We start from the raw sequence: 22,233 nt of genomic DNA on the forward strand, positions 1-22,233 counted from the left end.
TGCCATCGTCTCTCTTCTGCCCCCACAGACCTCTTTTCATATCGTACTTTGGGGAAAAGAGCAGCCATTTGTTTGCATCAACAACAAGTGCTACTGCTAATAGTAGTGGCGGCTGTTTATCTCAATGGCTTGGCCCACTATTTTATATATATACTCACTGGCCACTTTATTAGGTACACCTTACTAGCACTGGGTGTAGGTGTGTGAATATACAGTATCCAGGTGTTTTATTAATTTCGGTGTTAATTTCAAATTTTTATATGATTATTTACAGTACAGTTTGCAAAGTAATATTTTCTATAGTTAAATAGATGTATCATTATGTTAATGATGCAAATTCCCAAATACTTATAGACACTTTTTTTATTTTAAAATCTATCGAGTATTAAAATCTATCACCTTTAATTATCATACATGATGACACACAATAAACTCTGTCATGGAGAACAACATGCGTTACAACATTGATGTTGCTTTTGTCTCTTAAATGTCAGTTTCAGTCTTTTTTCCGAAAACAAAACACTAAACAAGCCGAAAACAAGAGAGTAAACAAGCTAAAAACAAGAGTAAACAAGCCGAAAACATGAGAGTAAACAAGCTCATGTTTTATAATTTCATACATAATATCATACATGATGGTTAGTTCGCTTGTTAATTTATCAAGCAAATGCAAAATACGTTTTGTATATTTTTATACACTGTAAAATATGTTACATTAACTTAACTTCCGGCGATGGATTGGCACAGTGGGTAGCACGTTTGCCTCACAGCAAGAAGGTCGCTGGTTCGAGCTGGTTCGAGTTGGTGTGGGTTTACTCCGGGTGCTCTGGTTTCCCCCACAGTCCAAAGACATGTGCTACAGGTAAATTGAGCAGTAGTGTATGAGTGTGTGTGTGCTTGTGTGTATGGATGTTCCCAGTGTTACAGCTGGAAGGGCATCTGCTGCGTAAAAACATATGCTGGATAAGTTAGCGGTTCATTCCGCTGTGTCGTCCCCAGATTAATTAAGGGACTGAGCCGAAAAGAAAATGAATGAATGAATGAACTTATCTTTATTTATGGAGTTAATTTTGCTTATTTTTTCAGGTCAAACTAATTTCAACTTGATGTATTAAGCCAGCTAAATTAAAGTAAGTTAAAGTGAGTGGCAAAGTTAAATTGGTTGAACCTAAAAATAGAAGTAAGCAACACATTTTTATATGGTAAAGTTAATTTTGTCAGTATGCAACTTGCTGCTCTTAACTCCATATTAACTGTACCAGATATTTCAAAATAAACACCTCTGAGTATGGCAGTGGTAAAGCCTAAACGTGAACAAATGGGGAAAAAAGAGATTAAAGGTGACTAAATAAATGTGGAAACGCAACTGTTACAATTAATCTCCAGTAGATGGAAAGACATTCTTTTACAGTTTCCAAAGCTGTTTGTAGCTGCAAGAGGAAGAAAAAAAGGAAGCAGATACTAGTAGCTGTTATTTACACTAAATGAAAATAACACCTTTTATCATAGAAAGTCGACACTAAGAGAAAAGAGCAATTAGATGCTGTTTACCCTAATTAATAATAGCAATACGCTATTTAGGTGCAAATATGGATCGACTTTATTCACTCTAAAATAGTTCGATTATTATTGTATAGCGATGGTTTGTTCTGTAGACTGTCGAAAAAAAATATTGCTTAAAGGGGCTAATAATATTGACCTTAAAATGGTGTTTATTCTAACCAAAATAAAACAAGTAAGACTTTCTTCAGAAAAAAAAATATTATCAGACATACTGTGAAAATTTCCTTACTAACATCACATTTAACATAAGAAATAATAAAAAATAAATAAAAATCTAAGGGGGGCTTATAATTCTGACTTCAACTGTGTTTGTGTATATATATATATATATATATATATATATATATATATATATATATATATATATATATATATATAGTTGAAGTCTGAATTATTAGCCCCCCTGAATTATTATTCTGCTTGTTTATTTTTTCCCTAATTTCTATTTAAGGGAAAGCAGATTTTTTAAAAATGAACTCTCTAGTTTTCCAGTAAAGTTCTTATCAACCGCAAAAAAAGACTGAAACTGACATTTAAGAGCCAAAAGCAACATCAATGTTGTAACGCATGTTGTTCTCCATGACAGAGTTTATTGCGTGTCATCTGGCGCTCCGAGGCTCATTTACTAATTGCTAAAGTGGCATTTCTCAATTTGCATTGTTTGCCAAGAAGTACCAATTTTATTTTCTTGATTGCACGGCAAAAAACAGTGATTATTTGTGATTTTTTTATTATCATTACTTGTTATTATTTATTTTTATTTTATTTATTTTTATTGTAATTTTTTTTCAATTTTAATTAATTTATTTTATTTTATGTTTTACTTCTTTACTTTCTTATTTTCTTTAATTTTATTATTATTTTTGTTATTATTACTATTGTTATTTCATGTTTTATTTGAATGAGTTATATATATATATATATATATATATATATATATATATATATATATATATATATATATATATATATATATAGTTATTTTTTATTTTAATTTTGTTTATTTATTTTACTTTATTATTTTGTTTTTTATTTTTTTATTGTATTTTTATATATTTCATTTTACCTGATTTACTTAATTTATTTATTTATTTGATATATTTTATTTCTTTATTTTCATTTTTATATTATTATTTAATACATTTTTTACTTATTTAATTTTTTATATATCTATTGTTTTTGTTATTTTAGTTTGTTTACTTTATTTGATAAATCTTTTATTTCTTTATCGTTTTATTTAAATTTTACTTTAATTTACATTATTATTTTAATTTAATTTAACTTTTTATATATATATTTTCAGCATTATTTATTTAAATTTTATTTAATTTATTTATTTTCTTAGTTTTTAACTTTTTATTATTATTTTTGTTACTATTTTTTATTTAGTTTTTTGTTTTATTGTTATTTTTATTAAAAATTTTGTTTTTTTATTTTATTTTATATATATATATATTTTTTCTTAATTTATTTTACTTTTGCACAAAGTGAAATCTGCATGGAAACATAACAACAGTTTTCCAGAACAACATTCCATTTCCAACAGAACAGACAAAAATAAAATATAATTGCTCCAAAACAATCAGTGATGCAACACTAGTGAATAACGAACATTCAGAAATCAGTAATATGTTCGTAATATGGCTCTCCTGAAGTCTTGTTTCAGCATAACAATCCTGTCAGTTTATGTGAAATCTAATCTAAAATTTTATTTATTGCTTGTTTACAAAATACAAAAGCATCCAAGAGCACCACTGACTTCTTACACAGCCTGTTTTAAAGGGCAAAATCTGTTTGTGTGTATTCCGGAGTCAAGGTGAGCCACAAAAAAAAAAGTCCAATCTCTGTGGGTCACCCATCATGCCTTGTTATAGAAAACGTAGTCTAGACCAAGTGACTCACAATGTTCCTGCATTTATTAAAAAGGAAATGCAACATCTCGGGAGCTGTGGAATGCAACTAATGTCTGCCTCATGACTAAATTGTTACTTCGCTACTCAGCTGAATCCATATTTATCCACATTTGTCCACAGAATAACACAGAGGACACTATGTTTGCTTGTATTTGACCCAGCACTCAGACTTCACACTCAGCCGAGGTGTCAATAATGAAGGGTCACACTCAAGTCTTACAGCAGAAGGTCATTCAGGGAGGTTAAAAAAACATTAGTTCATTCATTCATTTTCCTTCGGCTTAGTCCCTTATTTATAAGGTTTCGTCACAGCAGTATGAACTCCCAACTATTCCAGCATATGTGTTACTTAGTGGATGCCTTTTCAGCCGCAACCCATTACTGGGACTTTCTTCTCTATATTGGAAATTGAATAGTTAAATGTTGTTATGTTTCCATGCAGATTTTACTTTATGTGCAAAAATAAAATAAAATCAAAAAATGAAGAAAATAAATAAATAAAAAATAAATAAAATAAATAAATGAAATTAAAATAACAATATAAAAATAATATGAATAAAAAATTATAAAAATAATAATAATAATAATGACAGTATAGTGATAAAATTAAAAAAATATTAAATAAAAATGAATTAATGGAATTAAAACTAAAAAATAACAGAAAAATATATTAAAAACAATATAACTAAAAAATAAATAATATTATAATATTATTTAATTTTTAATTAATAAGAAAATAAAAAAAAATAAAATAAAAAAATATATATACAATTAAGAGATTGAATTAAAATTAAAATAACAATAAGAAATATAAAAGTAAAATAAAATAAATTAAATAAAAATTTAAATAATAAAACAAAATAAAAAATAATTTTAAAAAATTAATGAAATTTAAATAAAAAATAACAATAACAATATAAAAATAAAATGTATCAAAATAAATAGCAATAACAATAAAAAATAAGAAAATAAAGAAATGCAAATATAAAATAAAATAAATAAATGAAACAAAAATAAAAACAACAATATATAAAAATAAATAAGAAAATGAATAATAATTAAATTTAATAAAAAAAATTAAGAAAATAAAGAAATAAAAATACCAAAAATATATATATAAAACATTTCCCAGAGCTGGGTTGCGGCTGGAAGGGCATCCGCAGCGTAAAACGTGCTGAATAAGTTCGCTGTTCATTCCGCTGTGGCGACCCCGGGTTAATAAAGGGACTAAACCAAAAAGAAAATTAATGAATGAATATATAAAAAAATAAATAAAAACAATAACAAGATAAAATTAAACACTAAGAAATTCAAGGAATAAAAATAATACAAAATAAATAAATTAAATTTAAATAAAAAATAAACTAAGACTACCATTTTAAGGAAATTGATTTACTCAACTAATCGAGTTTGTTGTGTAGATGTGTCAATTATTAACTATGTGAGTGTGTTATGAAGAAAACCCATGAAACAAAATTCATGCATCACTAATCAGTGAACCAGTGACGCAGTGCACAATTTCCTAAGTAGACAGATTGCTTTCCACAGTACACGACTGTCTGGGGTAACGTTTATTTGCTGGTGTGTCAAAAAGCATGACAAGTGGGCAACAGGGGATACATGCTACATTACATTTCAAAACTAAGAGTCACAACATCTCTGCCGGGGCTACAAAACACACACAATAAGAAATAATGCAAGATCATGCACTATTTAATCCTGTCAAAAACTGCAGTCCACCAGAAGCTTGTACTGAGAAAACTTTAAAAAAAAATTTAAAAAACAGCAAGATGAATCTGAAGGAGTGAATGATTTCTTCCAGACTGCACTATGCGAATTTGACTGTCCCTGTAGCTGTAAGTCATCACCAATGTCATTTCCAGTCAAAACTTGCTGACATTCACAGAGAGATCCAGATGTGAAATACCTCAAGAACATTGATGATGCATCAGAGCTTTTCTCAAGGGCGGTTTACATGCTGTTTTCAAGTTTTTCGGCTCTATTTTTGTTATATTCTGTTATGTTTTTCTTTATTTGGGATGTATTATTAGGATTTGTTTTCGTATTTCTGTTTTAAGGGGCGACATGATGGCTCAATAGCCCCTTTCACACATACGGACCTCGGAAAGGTTGTATGTGTGAACAGGTCCTTTTTGAAAATACCGGTAAATTCGTTCTGGCTATTTTCCGGAAAGAGAAGTTGTAACATTACCGGCAATTTGCCGGAATGCTGCGCTGTGTGAATGCAGAAGGAAGATTCCCGTAATAAGCGCGTGCACGTCTAGAACGTGCTGACGTGAGACGTCTGCTTTAGCCAATCACAACAGTCAGACGCATTCACGTGCTCGCGGTTTGTGAGAATAAAAGCCTTTGAATATTTTTCCAGACACATTTAGCTGCTAGAAGTTAGTTAGATCACGTTTATATGTTCTTCTTAATGCCAACTGTGTAAATAATCATCGATGAGATGCTTATGATAAGCCGTTGTTTGTTTACCTTCAAGCTTTGCGTGTGCCTGTGAAACAGCCTGTGAGCGCCTGCACACGCACATATTATGAACATTTCGACATGCGAAAGAGATCCTGCGAAAGTTGTTCACAATATTGATCATCCACAGAGTTTGTAATTTAGTCAAATGTTTACAAACACAAGCGCAGCCATTTAAAGCTCATTTGTGGTGAATGATGTCAGAATTTACCGGTATTTTGGAATGGATGTGTGAATGCTCTTTTCCGGAAAATTTCCGTAACGTCCTCGCCTGTGTGAACAGCGCTTTTTTTAAATATACCGGTAAAGTCGTTCCGGAAATTTTCCAGATATTTACCGGTATCACTGTGTGAAAGGGGCTAATGGTTAGCACTGTTAGTCTCCGGGTGCTCCGGTTTCCCCCACAGATCGAAGACATGCGCTATATGGTAAATTAAATTGGCTGTGGTGTATGAGTGTGTGTGTGAATGTGAGAGGGTATGGGTGTTTCCCAGTACTGGGTTGCATCTGGAAGGGCATCTGATGTGTAAAACATTTGCTAGATAAGTTGGTGGTTCATTCCGCTGTGGCGACCCCTGATAAATAAGGAGACTCAGTCGAAGGAAAATGAATGAATACATTTTCCTTTTGAATATGAAGTTGTGTATTTACTCATGAGCATTTCTTTTTTTGTTGTTGTTGTGACATAATATGAGATCATGTGATCCAGAAGTGTATAAAACGAGCAAAAGTTGTGATAAATACACAGCCAAATTAAACTTTAGGGACAAGGCAGCACTGGCGGGCACTCCTTATTGTTGAGCCCTGCTGACACATATTAACATTATTATTTTTAAAATAGTATTAATACATTTTTCATTAATTCATTCATCCATTAAGGCTTTGTTCCTTATTTTTAAGCGGTCGCCACAGCGGAATGAACAGCCAACTATTCCAGCAAATGTTTTTATGCAATGGATGCCCTTCCAGCTGCATCCCAGTACTGGGAAACACCCAAACACACTCCAATAAAATATCATTGAATTATGCAAGGGTGGGACAGCGGCTCAGTGGTTAGCACTGTCACCTCGCAGCAAGAATGTATGTGGTTCGAGTTCCGGCTGGGTCAGTTGTCATTTCTGTGAGGAGTTTGCATGTTCTCCCTGTGTTTCCCCCACAGCCCAAACACATGTGCTATAGGGAATTGAATAAGCTAAATTGGACGTAGGCCCACACAGAATCTGCACGCGCAGAATTCCGCAGATTTTTAGCCCATCATAATTCTGTTTACTTGAGTAAATGTGCGTAAATCGATATTTATTCAGTTTTTAAATTAATTTCAGTAATATTATTGTCTATGAATATTCATTCATTCATTCATTTTCTTGTCAGCTTAGTCCCTTTATTAATCCGGGGTCGCCACAGCGGACTGAACTGCCAACTTATCCAGCACGTTTTTACGCAGCGGATGCCCTTCCAGCCGCAACCCATCTCTGGGAAACATTCACACACACTCATACACTACTGACAATTTAGCCTAGCCAATTCACCTGTACCGCATGTCTTTGGACTGTGGGGGAAACCGGAGCACCCGGAGGAAACCCACGCGAAGGCAGAGAGAACATGCAAACTCCACACAGAAACGCCAACTGAGCCGAGGTTTGAACCAGCGACCTTCTTGTTGTGAGGCGACAGCACTACCTACTGCGCCACTGCCTCGCCTAATATTCAATTCATTTCAATTCAATTCAGCTTTATTTATATTGCGCTTTTTCAATGTAGATTGTGTCAAAGCAGCTTCACATAAATGGTCATAGTATGGTCATGAGAGTCCAAACACTGAAGAGCAACTTCATCGATGAGTAGCTTTTCAGATCCTGAACCATGCAAGCCAGTGGCGACAGCGGAGAGGGAAAAAAAAACTCCACCAATAGGAGAGTGAAGAAAAAAAACCGTGAGAGAAACCAGACTCAGTTCGGTACGACCATTTTAATTTCTCTGCTATGAATATGTTCATCTGATTTATGGACAATGCAGTTTGTAAAGTAATATTTTCTGTCTTTTAGTATGTATATTTTATGAGAGACTTGCTTTATTTACCAAATAAAGTGGATCTAATTCGATTTGCATTTTAAACATAGAATAAAAGTTAAAAAGGTATTATTTTTTATTTCACATATTAAGGTTTTAGTTATGATACTCCCAAAATAATTCAGCAGAAATCCGCAGATTTTTACCGAAATCCTCCGCAGAAATTTTAAAAAGCGTCTGCAGATTCTGTCTGGCTCTAGCCATAGTGTATGTGTGTGAATGAGTGTGTGTTTCCCAGTACTGGGTTGTGGCTGGAAGGGCATCCGCTGTGTAAAACATATTCGCTGTGGTGACCCCTGACGAATAAATGGACAAATGAAAATGAATGAATGAAAGTTTTTTTTGTAATAAGTGTTGGAAATGTCATGGATACATCCACTGTGACGATTAAATAAGAGGAGGAATATCTATTGTGACTGAACTATATCCCAGCGGATTCTCAATGCAATATCTAAATGCAATATTGTATAGTCTGTTTACAATGCTGAGTGTTATTTTTACCATTCCTCATGCATACCTGATTTCTGTTTGTTCTTGCTGAGATTCATCCCAATACATGAGCACTATACACAAACAAATTGCATTATCTTTGAATCCACCGGCCTGCATAATGTAGTGTCAGATCACTTTTACAGCAACACAAAACCTTGCACTTTATATTTCCATATTCTTCTTAAGCGTCTTATACAGTATGCAGAACCATGTATCAAAGAAAATGAGTTTTTCCCATAATTCCCATGCTATCTTTTGCAGACATATGGCCTGGAATCTGTCATTGAGCGGAATTTCCAATAGTGCAACATGAATCACTACAGCTACGCAAACAAGACTGTGAATGAATTGATCTGCTTTGGCTTTCTTCTCCAGCTCTTCACACGGAAGAAAGATTTCGGTCTGATCTATTATCACAGTGTTCCGCGTGTGCTTCAGCTGGATTTGCTTTAAAGAGCTGAGAATCTGACAGTGCTTTACTTTATCTGCAGTGTTTTCGGTGCTACTTTGACAGCTCTGACCTTCAGGAAGAATCCCCACTGATTGGCCCTTACATTTGTGCATCTATTACTAGGTACAAATCGTCATGATTGCAATCAGACTTTCTTTTTTTTTTGCTAAATCCATTCTTTCTAACCTTGCAAGCACTACATAGGAGAAACCAAGGTGTCATTTGTAGAGTAATGGTGTTTGCCGGGATACAGGCCTCTAATTGCTTTCTGCACAGTCACTAAAGTTGAGCCCGGCAGATCTTTGTGTAGTTCTGACATAATAGGTGCGTTCGACTTCATGCAGCGCTGCGCAGATCGATCGAAATATGTCTTAAAGCGGTGCATTCTGGTTAGAAATCTTGTTCGGATTGATGCTGCGCCGACGCCACATGACTGTCACATGTGGCATCAAAGTACCGCGACAGCGCTTCGAGATCAGACGGCAAACTCAGACCGTGCAGCTTCTGAAGAGCGACTGCAGGAGCTCTGATGACGACACCGATATTACACGATTGGCCGAGTTCACCACATGACAACAAACACGTGTATTTCGGGTTTATAATTGGACAAATTCCAATTCAAAAGTTTCAAAACAAACAAATCACTTTTCACACCCTCTCTATCCTGTACACATCTTGCTTATTAAAAGACTACAATATTTACTGCAGTAATCATCTTTTGTTAAATAATCTGGTTATAAAGTTAGCTTGTTTGCACAGGTTTATTTTTAACTTTTTTATACAGACTATTTACTGCATTCATCTCCATGAACGATTTAAATGATATATTTTAGTGTATATTTTAGTGAATAACCTAAATAAGTCTTACAGACTTGAAATAAGAAAATCATCATCATTGATCCTGCCACTCTAAAGCTCTCTTAACAAATTAAGTCTAGCAGTTTATAGGCTGCCTGCTCTTTCTGGGAAACTTCTACATCTCTCACTTATTTTACCTTTTGTTCTTTTCAACACAATCTTTTTGGATTAAAATGCTTTTTTGAAAATTCATTCATTATCCAAAATAATCTCATTTATTAAGACCTAATCAAAACACCTTGTTTTGCTTTTTACATTGGAAATTTTTATATCTCTATAAATGTACATATATGTAAACCCATTTTTAGCATATTCAAACAAGAAGTATTAGCCCAAAGATTGATGTTTAACTCCTAGAATTTATGCTTATTGCTTTGTATTTAATAGACCTGTTCGTTTTTATGTTTATATTAACCTCTCATTTCCTCTTATTTCTCTCATGCATTTGTTTTATATTTTATTCACAATTCTCTCTTATTGTTTAAAAAGGAACTACAGTTTGTAGAAACTGTATTCTGTTTTATTTGTAAATGTTTTATTGTTATAAATAAAAATAACAAAAAAATATGATGACGCCATGTGATCGGTCATCATGACTGCAGCAACTTTGAGTCCCGAAGTGTCCAGCTGTCCGTCTTGACGGCTCCGTTTTCAACTCCGCCCCCGCCTGCGCTCGGCTAATCTCGTTGATCACCGGCTGCAGCTGAGCTTCATGTCGAACGCACCTATTGACTACTGTTTTTAAACAGGTTTCCCTCCATCAGATTGGTCAGCCAATCAGAAATCCTGTCTTAAATGTACCCTATTGGTTGAGCCTGTGCTGCGTTTGATTGGTCAAGCAAAGCAAACTAATAATGGCAACACAGGCTCATTGTGAATATGTACCCCTGTACACATTTCAGGAGAGTGCAAATTATGTAGCCGGAGGTACGTATGTCTGCATTTCGTCTTTAAAATCCGCCAACGGCTTCTGTTTCTTTTCAGCTACCAGCTGTCCACTTACCTCCATGTGGACAGCTTGTCCGCTGTTACCAGTATGCCCAGTACCTCGCCATGTATGTTGGCGGACTTGACCATGTCAACAGGGTTCAAGTCCAGCAAAGAACAGTTTTTGGAAAGAAGGTAAAACAAAAGGTAAAAAGTAAAATAAAGAAGTAAATAACAAGGTGAGATCGTGGTAAGATCTAATAACGTGGTAAACCTCTGGCAGCTGCGAGGGCTTTTTTTCTGGGTTACTTTTGAAAACACTGTCGGTTATGTTAAGGGAAGGGGTGGGGGTTATCGGTCTGTCCATCGGTCAGTCAGACAATCGACAGCGACCTCTGGTGGACTTGAGAACAGCAGGCACGAATGGCACTCGTGAGAGCGATTTGAGATCTGAAAAAACATAAGCAGCGGCCTCTGGTGGACTCACGAAAACAAAAACTGCATAGAAGGGAACATATCCATAATGAGCCTGGGTTAAATAATTGCGTATTTTTTGTATTTATAGGCAGATTTAAACTTCTCACAAAAACTTTCCGCCTAATTCACAAAACATGTTTGCACATGAGTTTTTCCTTAAACTCTTTCTTCTGTTGGTGATTTTAAATTGTTCTCAGGAAGCGTCCTCATGCACCCGATAAGCAGTTTGCATAATATGCGCCCACTCCACCTCCATATAAGGGTTTTCCGCAAAGTGGCCCTTATATGGAGGTGGAGTGGGCGTGTATTATTCAAACTGTTATCCAGAGGAAATTATAAAAAGTCAAATCATGAATTAGGAAGAGAAATCGATGGCAACGAAACAAATAAACAAAGCACTTTAGCAGAATGAGAGTTTTGATGTTTATTTTTTCTGCAGAATGGACTTTTTTTTAACTGCAGGCGCACAAAGTTGAGCCCTGGCAGATCTCTGTGTAGTTCTGAAATAATAAATACTGGTTTCCTTGCATCCGCCATTGGTCAGCCAATCAATATTACTGTCTCAAAAGTATGCCATTGGTTGAGTTTGTGCTGAATTGGTCACACAAAGCAATGAATTTAATTTAATAGTAATTGCATACTTTTTTGCATTTATATGAACATTTGAACTTCTGACGGCTTTTACAGCTTGTAAAAATTGTTTGTGTATGCAAATAAAACCTAGATGTACCGTTTGTTTGGGGTCATTTTTATGTGATTGGTAACATTGTATATGTTCATAAAGGCTTTGTTTCATTTATTTAATTTTTTTTATACGTTCACTACCTGACAAAGGTCTTGTGGCCTATCCAAGTTTTAGAAACAACAAATATTAACTTGACTTCTATTTGCTTATTTGGTCCGAGAAGTGGCTCAATTTAAAGGCAAAGGCCTCTAGATTACGCTTATTTGACCAAAATAAATGTGATCATTCTTAGATTTTTTAATGATTTCATTAGGACAGTAAGATCTGACTTTGCTTAGACAAAAGTCTCGTCAATGAACAGAAATAATGTCCAGTATAGAATATAAAGTCCTGCTGCAGTGGAGACAGAATGAATATTGTGTCTGACTCCATCATGAGCTTGCAGGACTGCATCCATACATCTCTGACTCAAATCACTGATTAATAAAGTCATCTGGAATGGCAGAGAAAGCCTTCCTACAGGACTCCCAGAGTTCATCAAGATTTTTTGGATTCATCTTCAATGCGTCCTCCATCTAACCCTAGACATGCTCAATAATGTTCATATCTAGTGACTGGGCTGGCCAATCCTGGAGCACCGTTGCTTTCAGGAGCTTTGATGTGGAGGCTGAAGTATGAGAAGGAGCGCTATCCTGCTGGAGAATTGTCCCTCTCCTGTGGTTTGTAATGTAATGGGCAGCACAAATGTCTCGTTACCTCAGGCTGTTAAGGTGCCGTCCACTCTGCAGATCTCTCGCACGCCCCCATACTGAATGTAACCCCAAACCATGATTTTTCCTTTACCAAACTTGACTGATTTCTCTGAGAATATTGGCTCCATGCGGCTTCCAGTATTCCTTCAGCAGTATGTGGGATGATTGGGATGCAGCCCCTTTTTCAAATGATCAACTGGAAGTCAAGTTTTTATTTGTTGCTCTTACAACTGGGATCGACGACAAGACTTTTGTCAGGTAGTGTCAGCTATATAATTACAGACATTCAGTATTTTGTTAAGCACTGAACTATAGCATAAAATCGTTTTCATAGAAAGGTTAGTAATTAACATTTACACAATTATTTATGTATAAAAAAAAAATTTGAAGTGTTTCTCTAAGTGCAAATGAGGCCTAAGATTATGCAGATTTGATGACTTTAAAGGAGTTCACCCAAAAAGGAAAATTCTGTCATCATATACTCCCTTGTTCCAAGATTGGACTTCATTTTTTTACTGAAGATACATTGAAGTAACCTGTAACCTTGACTTTTCATTGTGTTTGCTTTTCCTACTATGGCCGTCAACGGTTTTTAGCTTTCTTCAGAATATCTGGAATAAAAAGACAGAAACTCTTAAGAGGTTTTGAAGGTGCGTAAATTAGCATTTTTGTGCGAACTACCCCTTTAATACAGTAGATGCATTTGCATACATTGCTAACACACAATTATCAGTTCTATGAATGGATATGGTAAAGATGTGCACTATTGAGTATGTTTGTGTAATGTAAATCTGAACATCCGTCCTTCCTTTGGGACTTTTCCCCCCTGAGCAAGGCAGACTAAGTTAATTACAAATCGTTCACAGTTAAGAATAAACATCAATGAGAAGAAAGCAGCACCGGTGACTGGGGGTCACTGCACGTTAATGTTACCTTTGTGCGTTTTTGAAGGTTGCAACCTCTACACATTAAATCTAACACAACAAGCAGACGAAGATCAGTGCACACAAAAGCGTACTCCCACTAAGAAGTCAACATTCCTCTTTGAGAGTTGAATACTCCTTGCTAAAGATGAAAGCAAGAGAGAAGAAAATACCTCTAGTGAAAGCGCCATCCTTCATTTCTGGATGATAGAGACGATTACTGACATACAGCGTGTATTGGCAACAGTTCATGACTCAGAGTTCATAACGCGTGTGTTAATAGTTAAGGCCTCGGCTTCAATGGTGTGGTAAAGGCAGTGTTTGACTCAAGAAAATGTTGTTTACTTGACTTCCCTTGACCTTTCGTGAGGATTTTCCCCCACCTTTTCCACCCGAAGAATGTTGGAGTGTGAGTAACTCAATGCCAGTTTTACAGCCAGCTAAATAGGTGACACAGCTAGCACAAATATTTCAGCGAGAAGCATTTTGCCTGTCAAGATTTCTGGAGGCAGTCCATGATATTCAAAGCTGTGTGTGTGTGAAGAGACTTGTGCATTTCGTTTATTCATTATATATTGAGGTCTCCTTGCTGACTGCTGATGATACTGTACTTTTTGGGTTCCGATATTTGGTTAAAAAAATAGAAGCAATACAAAAATAATAATACAAATATTTGAGAAATATATAATAATCTGACAGTTTTCTCAGACCCTTTCCCTCAATGGATTGAACCCAAGTCAAAGTCAAAGTTAAAGTCAGCTTTATTGTCAATTCAGCCACATGTACAAGACATTTAGAGAATCGAAATTGCGTTACTCTCAGACCCAAGGTGCTTAACATTAATATAAAAAATATATAAAAAATAGTAGAGTTTAAGAAAAAGAAAATTTACAGTATATACATTGTACATAAAATGTGGTCTAAAAAAATATACATAGGTATTAAAATTGTAATAAAATTGTAAACAATACAGTGACATTAAGTCTAGGCCTGCCGCGATATATGAAAATAAGGGTTGTTCATTTTGGAGTCTTGATATATAGTGTCTACATAGAAATTTAAGATGATTAGGCTACAAGTCATGATCGACTTTGGTTTTTACTTGGTTTTTAATAAATCACTATATAGCTGAAGAGATGCAGCTGTTTAACATGATTGAAAAAAACAGTATTTAAAACTGCCATTCCACCCATGTACAGCAAATTAAAAGACAACATAGTAAAAGAGATAAATGACATCTTCCTTTGCCTCTGCCAATTCAGATTTGGTCAAAAATGACCCCATAAAAATACATGAGCATTTGTGCAACAAGGACAAGCTCAGAAAGAATGTTCAGCACAGCTGGTAACATTGTTCCCAAAGGAAGATCTTGATAAACATGTTGGTGTTTCTGTCTCGGAATCTGCCTGATTATTGATACAAAAATTGTCTGTAGAGGTGCCTGAGATGCTTAAAAAGTCTTTTGACTTAAACGAGTTATTTTGTTCTTACACTTTTTTTGTTTACATCTATTATTGTTCTTATATTTTCAGATTTTCTTTTTCATGTACCAATTCAATGTCTAAATATTCTTTAAAAATCAAAACGATGTTTGTTCTTTGAAACAGTGAACTGGAATTTAGGCATGGGTCGTATAAGACTCTGACGGTACAGTATGATAACCTAGGATAAAAATATAAATATAGTGTCACGGTATCACGGTATTGTGATTGCTGCTGTAAAATTTTTCTGTTCCCAATGCTTTCCTGTTTGTTCTCCACTATCCTATCCCAATGAAAGGGATCTATACTATCCTACCTAAAGGGGCTAATATTTTTGTCCTTAAAATGTTTATTAAAAAATTAATAACTGCTTTTATTCCAGTCGAAATAAAACAAATAAGACTTTCTCCAGAAGAAAAAATATTATCAGACATACTGTGAAAATTTCTTTGCCCTGTTAAACAAAATTTGGGAAATATTTAAAAAAAGAAAAAAAATCAAAGGGGGGTTAATAATTCTGACTTCAACTGTATATAATTTTTTTGACACTTGACACATTGTTCTGCACTCCGGGGTCACATTTAATTTATTCAACCACCATCAACTACAGCCAAGTGATTGTTTCCTCATAGTCAATATTGATTACACAGATCTTTTCAATATGAATTGATTCACACTTAATCTATTTCCCTTAATTTAATTAAGGAACACCAATGGAAACATGTAAAGGTTATCTATCACTCGGGACTTCCTCTATCAGTCACTGAGATGTGTAAAGTAATGAAGACATGCTTTTAGATTCAGGTCAGACTCACGTGTTTGGTCTCATCTGTTGAAGTGAAATAAATGAATTAATTCAAATCTGGATCAAAGACAAAAGCACTTTAGGAGTGACTGTGTTGCCAAGTGAGTTTTACATTCCTGTTAAAAAAAAATATCTGTTTATTCTATTCTGTACACTATATTAACGTCTGTTAGGTAATGTCAAACAATACATGCAGCGTGAGATCTCTGTGTGGCTAATGTGCAGTTAAGCTTGAAATTAATAAACACAAAAGTAACTTAATTTAATTTTATATGCACCATGACTGCATTTTTTGTGAAGATATAATAATGTATGCACTAATAAATGCAAACAAATAATGCCAAAACACAGTTTAAGACAGAAAAAAACTAATTTATTTGTGCTATATAATGCTTTATTTTACATAACGGAAAAACCTTAGGATAATGAGACAATTCTGTTTAGTATAGACTTCAGGTCAGTCTAATAATATTTTATTCTACATTCACGGTTTTACATCTACATTACCAACATTACATTAATCTAATATGAAAAAGTAAAAAAAATTAAGCGGGAAAATCTGGTTGGATATAATAAAGCTATGTTGGCTGTGCAGAAAAACATAGAAAACAATAATGAATAGAATAAAAGACTAAGAATGCACTTTAAACACCAGAGCGATCATCACCAAACATAAATCACTTACACAGATACCACCTAAACAACAACAAAGGAATATTTCTTGATTATATGTCATGGTATGATTGATTTTCAATGTATACCACCAAACTTGTTTATTTATAGTGCATTAAACCATTAAACCACTGGTACATTGTAATCACATACCCCAAATCCAATCATTTATCAACATTAAACAGACACAATTAGTTAGACTGTACAAAATGAACTACAACTATATATATATATATATATATATATATATATATATATATATATATATATATATATATATATATATATATATATATATATATATATATATACATACAGTTAAAGTCAGAAGAAAAAAAAATCTTCTTTTTAAAATATTTTCCAAATGATGTTTAACAGAGCAAGGACATATTCACACTATGTTTGACAATATTTTTTTTCTTCTAGAGAAAGTCTTATTTGTTTTATTTCGGCTAGACCAAAAGAAGTTTTGAATTTTTATGAACCCTTTTAGGGACAAAATTATTAGCCCCTTTAAGCTATATTTTTTCTCGATAATCTACAGAACAAACCATCGTTATACAATAACTTGCCTAATTACCCTAACCTGCCTAGTTAACTTAATTAACCTAGTTAAGCCTTTAAATGTCACTTTAAGCTGTATAGAAGTGTCTTGAAAAATATCTATTAAAATATTATTTACAGACATCATGGTAAAGATAAAATAAATCTGTTATTAGAAATGAGTTATTAAAATTGTTATGTTTAGAAATGTGTTGAAAAATAAATTGGGGAAAAAATAAACGAGGGTTTAATAATTTAGGGGGGCTTATAATTCTGACTTCAACTATATATATATATATATATATATATATATATATATATATATATATATATATATATATATATATATATATATATATATATATACACACAGTTGAAGTCAGAACTATTAGCCCCCCTAAAGTTTACTATTTTTAGTCAGTTTGCTTGATGTAAGTTGAGATGACTGGAAAAGTTAATTTGATTCAACCAAAACAATAGGCAGAAATCTTTTTTTTTTTTTTTGTTTTTGTTTTTTTTACCATAAACTTACAAATAGAAATATACATACATTAACCGGCCACTTTATTAGGTAAACCTGTCCAACTTATTTTTTGAGTAATGTGGTGTGGGGGATATTTTTCTTGGCACACTTTGTGCCCATTAATACCAACTGACCATCGTGTCAAAGCCACAGCTTACCTGAGTATTGTTGCTGACCATGCCCATCCCTTTACAGTGTACCCATCTTCTGATGGCTACTTCCAGCAGGATAACACACCATGCCAAAAAGCGTGAAATATCTCAGACTGGTTTCTTGAACATGACAATGAGTTCACTGTACACAAATGGCCTCCACAGTCACCCGAGCTCAATCAAATAAAGCACCTTTGAGATGGGATGGATGTGCAGCCAACAAATCTGCTGCAACTGCGTGATGCTATCATGTCAATATGAACCAATATCTCTGAGGAATATTTCCAGTACTTTGTTGAATCTATGCCACGAAGGATTAAGCCAGTTTTGAAGACAAAATGGGGTCCAACCTGATACTAGTAAGGTGTACCTAATAAAGTGGCCTGGTAGTGTATATTTCAAGCTGTTTGTTGCCAATCAACAGTTTTATGTAATGTAACAGATCTAAAAACGAATAATCATTTAGAGCACTTAACCCTACGCCAAACCCAATCAATCAACATTAACAGACAGATACAACTAGTCAGAATGTACAAAATGAACTACAATGTTTACGAAGCTTTACTTACAATTTTTAACCGGTTTGTTTGACGTAAGTTGAGATAACTAGAAAAGTTAATTTGATTCAACAAAAACTATACACATGAATCATTTTTGTTACTATAAATTTACAAATATACGCCATGCCTTTTGATGCCAAACAACCGTTTTATATGATGTAACAGATCTAAAACGACTGATTTTCAACTCCATCCACAGCATAAACTGTGATCACGTTCCTAATTTGCAGATTTGTTATGTCAGCTTTGATTTTGAAACGCCATTGGCTCTTGTGTGTCTCATGACGAACTGCATTACAAACTTCATATTTATCTTTTGCATAATATGCGCCTGCCCTAATGGAGTGCGATCATTTTCAGAGATTAAAGCCTTAAGTTCCTCTGATCTTCATATAAATAGACTGTATGGAGACTTGCAGTTCACCATCACTCATTTGTAATGCTTTTATGGAGGGTTTTTCTGAAGTAAATTCCTTTGACTTTTGAGCTCCAACATTCCTGGAGGATACCGGGAGATATACATAATGACTGTAGTGTGGTTATTGCTGAACAAACCTTTTCTTTTTTTGTTCTCTATTGAGAAAGTGCCACTGATATAATACAGTAGCAACACATGTATGGTGTAAACGCCAATGCTGCAAGTTGACACACAAGCCACAGTGATGGTAACAACCAAAAATAGTGCTAAAGATTTATAAATATACACTCACCGGCCACTTTATTAGGTACACCTGTCCAACTGCGCAAATTTCTAATCAGCCAATCACATGGCAGCAACTCAATGCATTTAGGCATGGCCAACATGATCTGCAGCCATCTTCTGATGGCTCCTTCCAGCAGGATGAAGCATAAAGCGTGAATCATCTCAGACTGGTTTCTTGAACATGACAATGTTATCACTGTACTCAAATGGCCTCCACAGTCACCAGATCTCAATCCAATAGAGCACCTTTGAGATGTGGTGGAACAGGAGATTGGCATCATGGATGTGCTGCTAACAAATCAGCAGCAACTGCATGATGCTGTCATGGGAATACGGACCAAAACCTCAGGAATATTTCTAGTACCTTGCTTTATCTATGCCACAAAGGATAAAGGCAGTTCTGAAGGCTAAACGGGGTCCAACCCGGTACTTGTAAGGCGTACCTAATAAAGTGGCCGGTGAGTGTACATCAGCTGTAGACATGCAACATACTGTAATAAAAGTATTGACAATATACCTAATGTATTCATGTCAGGCATGCATTGTGGATGTCAATCAGTAGACTACCAAATTATTATGCACAGACTTCACTTTCACCTACTTAACTGTCCTCAAACATGCTCGATATGTCAGAAATTCACAAAAGAGGTCTTGGAGAAGCATTTCAAAAAGCCACAAAGTCATAATGCCTGCTTCTTAAGCATATTTGTATGGCAGAAGCAGTGATTCTGTTGCCAAAGTTGTCCTGTTTTCTCAAAAATAATGAATATAAAGACATAAGCATGTGACAAATATAAAAAAAAAAAACTGGGCAATTAATATTTACAAAAGAAAATGTTTTTAGTGAAGTATAAGACATGCAGTCTCTTTTAATATGCAGATATGTGAGTAGCTGACATGGAATTTCAAGCATTCTGTAATGCAATTACACAAGCAATTTCTATGAACTCAAGTATTCATTTTTACATGACTTATTCATCTTCAGTATTTTATTTGTCACACCACTATTTAGGTGAAGTGATAAAAGTCGAAATATGATAACAAAGAACGAAGTATTGTTCCACAAAGTAGAAAATATGCGTAAATTTGCAGTTTTCTGTATTTTGTGATTAATTTGTGATTTTTTTCTGCATTTTGGGACCTTAAACTTTAAACCTTGAAATTTTTTTAAAGTGACTTTTATTAAAAATTTTACTAGTTTAAAGTGATATATTGTCTGTGTTGGTGTTGTATATTGCAGTACAAAAAACTGCCAGTACATTTTCTCTTTAGTCAACAGACTTAATTCTCTATATATTATTTTGTATACATTAAATTATTTCAAACGGCTCAAATGTCAATAAAAGACAATTTGTTAACCTGTAGAGTTGAATTTTCAACATCAAATGTTGACAGAGCAGAGATCAACATCCCATAATGCAATTCACAACCAAAAATAAACGGAACACATCACAAAATACGGCCACTGTTAATTAACGCATATTTTTTACAATGTAGTCGTCACACCAATACTGTAGTCCGTTCCTGCCCCATGCACACACAAACTTTAGCTAAAACTATTTGTAGGTGTTTTACTTCAAACTTTACTTTTGCTTTACTAATATTTTATGTCAATATTAGTGGGGCCTATTTCCATGATCTTGCCTGGAGCCCCAGAAACCCGCAGGCCAGCCCTGAGGGTGGCCATGTGGTTTGGTGCTCAAATAAGAATGACTTTTTTTGTAAATGTAGAACTGAATATATGCATATACACTGAAAAAATGATGTCTGCAAAATTGTTGCAAAGTTAAATTTAAACAAACAAATTAAAATGCCAATGTTCAACTTAATTTATTTGTTTAAATTCAGCCCAAATAAATTGTTTACAACCACTTACCTTAAAAATAAAACAGTAAATGCAAAGAATCAAATTTGAATAATCTTTTTCAGTGTATATTTAGTATATACTTTTAATATATTGAAAATAATGAATATAGGATAAGCAACTAAAAAATCATTTTTTAACAGCTTCGAGAGTGAGAATAGACTAACATATGCATGCTTGTTGACATATTGATCTTCTTATAATCTTCATTATCTTGTAATGACAACGCATAACTTTCTTGTTTATGCTGTGACAAACTGCAATTTTCAGCTTCAATTTTTGGGTGGTTAGAATTTTAATGGAACGTATTTGATGATGTATAAAAAGTGTGGAAAAAGCAGCATCCTTTTACATGCCACATCACATCACTGAGTAAGAATGCCTGTTTTTAATAATTATATTTTAATTAGCAGGTTCCGTATTTCATAATTTTGAGGGTTTTTTTTTGTTTGTTTATTTGTGAATTGTATTATGAGATATTATGAGCTTGTATTATGTATTATGCTGGCTTGTATTATGATTTTATTATGAGATGTTGGATTCGGCAGTCTATTTTCGATTATGAAAATTAAACTGTGTACACTGTAAAAAAAAATTTAGGTTCCACACAATCGTTTTGTGTTGGGACAACCTAAATGAATTAGGTTAAATTATTATTATTATTATTATTATTATTATTATTATTATTATTATTATTATTTTACAAATTTAAATGGATTAAACATAAAATAATTAAGTTGCTCCAATAAAATCTCAAGATTTGTGTTTTCAACTCATTTTAAATAAGTAGTTTGAGCAAGCAACAAAAAAATGTTGTATTAAACTTCATACTAATGTTTTAGTGGTTCAAAATTATATATTGTATAATACATAATATATAAATAATTAAGTCTGTAAAATTAAAAAAAAAAATACTGACAGATTATACTGAAAAAAGTATTTCTGCAAAACTGTTGCAAACTATTTATATGTGTTGAATTTAAACTAAAATTAAATTTAGTAATGTTCAACTTAGTTTGTTTAAATTCAGCCCAAATAAATAGTTTACAGCCACTTAACTTTAAAACATTGTAAATCCAAGGAACCATATTTGAATCACTTTTTAGTGTATTACCAGGTTTTTGTAGCGTGCAACACCAAACCAGACAATAAATCACATCAAACTACAAAAGAAATGTCAATAAAAGTCACTTTTGCAACATCAAAAGTTGTTAGACAAAAGATCAAGGTACCATAATGCAAATAAAAGCCATAAATAAATAATAACAATAATAAAAAAAACATGAATCACAAAATACAGAAAATGTAAATTTACGGATTTTGACTGTATAT

At 33.6% G+C, this 22,233-nt stretch overlaps 2 protein-coding genes across 5 annotated transcripts in view; both read right to left on the reverse strand.

The window, feature by feature from the left end:
• Positions 1-9,471, reverse strand: part of LOC141377643 (uncharacterized) — a 160,205-nt gene extending 150,734 nt beyond the window's left edge. The window contains exon 1 of the mRNA XM_073922375.1: positions 9,294-9,471. The gene's annotated coding sequence lies outside the window, so the exon portion shown is untranslated. The remainder of the gene's footprint in view (positions 1-9,293) is intronic.
• The window catches only part of pth1r (parathyroid hormone 1 receptor), a 206,736-nt gene that overhangs the window by 126,495 nt on the left and 58,008 nt on the right, over positions 1-22,233 (reverse strand).

Source organism: Danio rerio, chromosome 2 (assembly GCF_049306965.1).
Source record: "Danio rerio strain Tuebingen ecotype United States chromosome 2, GRCz12tu, whole genome shotgun sequence".
NCBI classification, from domain to species: Eukaryota; Metazoa; Chordata; class Actinopteri; order Cypriniformes; family Danionidae; genus Danio; species Danio rerio.